This window comes from Fragaria vesca, linkage group LG1 (genome assembly GCF_000184155.1).
Source record: "Fragaria vesca subsp. vesca linkage group LG1, FraVesHawaii_1.0, whole genome shotgun sequence".
NCBI classification, from domain to species: domain Eukaryota; kingdom Viridiplantae; phylum Streptophyta; class Magnoliopsida; order Rosales; family Rosaceae; genus Fragaria; species Fragaria vesca.
In genome coordinates, this window is record NC_020491.1 from 7,399,256 (window position 1) to 7,400,611 (window position 1,356).

Sequence of the window (1,356 nt, forward strand, 5' to 3'; positions counted from 1 at the left end):
CTTTGATACAAGTAGTTGATAAGTTGCATTGTCTTTGTTATTTCACCGATTTTCTACCTATGTTTGATTTGGACTTGTGCTTAAACACATCGATTCTTTATGTGATACGTAATTGCATGATTAGTTTATGTGTGTGACCTATAAGTAGAGCACGTAGCCGAGCTTGTTTGTGTCGCGATGTTGAATGAAACCCGTAGTCTAATTCAAAGTATGGTCTATGTCATAGGAACCACGTAGGAACTTATGTGCATATCAAATTTAGGTTGTATATTTGCTCACGGTGTGGACTTAATTGAGATTAGAGATCGTCTTCTTTATTCTTGCATGGTTGTTTGGTTGAGTTTGCATGAATGTTGGTTGATCACATGTATATATGTATAGAAGTAATTTAGGATTTATTATTAATATTGTTCCGAAATCATAAAACCTTTAAACCTATATGCTTATTTCGATACTTACATTAGATTAGATGGATCTACCCTGTAGTTGGATCCCCGGTTTAGAACGATCCCTGCTTGCTTTATACTACGATTGATTTGTTGACAGGGTTAATTGATGCGTGTGCAAATACGTCTTATCACTATCTCTTTGTGGTGATTTGAGGTGATGATTCAATACAAGTGTGGGGTTGTTCTAAGGAGTTTGTTGCCGAGATACATATGAGAAAAGGAAAAAATTGCTCTCGGAAGAAAAGAAAAAAAAACAGAAAAAAAAAGTTTCGAATTGATTTTGATGAAGATATCTCGGCCTAGATGTAGTTTTTGTGAATTTGGAGTTGTGATTTGTTTGTTGAAGGCTCAATATGTTATACTTTTAGCTTTTGTTCCTTTTCACAATGTTTAAAGTGAAGGATGGGTCCAACATGATGATATTTGGCCCTTGATGGTGTTTGGTGAAATAAGGTGGATGTTCTTGCTCTGCTAAGTCTTGAGGATGACCTTTATGATTCCTTAAATTTGAAAATTTTTCCATGCCGCGAGCCTAACCAACCTATTTTCTAAAGATCCGCATGATTCTTAAGATAAGTAACCTTTGATCTGTGGAGTTTGTTTCATGAGTAAGCATATGGTTGTGGTTCATTTATGCATATGATTGGTATCTTTTATGAGGTTTTTAAATTCACTATGTCTTTATAACTCTTGTGTGTGAAAAGCTTCTAAGCATATGTCATGTTCTTGAGAGAAAAAATTCGGAGTGCATATCCTTTGTGAGTTGAATTTGAACTTGTTTGGAACATGTTGAGCTTAATTTCACCTTTGTTTCTGCCATGTCTTACTTGTTACATCGAAATCTCATGTTATTAACCATTGAATTCGTCTTTCAATTTCGATTCTTGTGCTATTCTTGTATGCTATG

General features: G+C 34.7%; 1 protein-coding gene across 1 annotated transcript in view; it reads left to right on the top strand.

Moving 5' to 3' along the window:
* Nucleotides 1–1,356, top strand: part of LOC101300186 — a 34,174-nt gene that overhangs the window by 218 nt on the left and 32,600 nt on the right. The window lies entirely within an intron of this gene.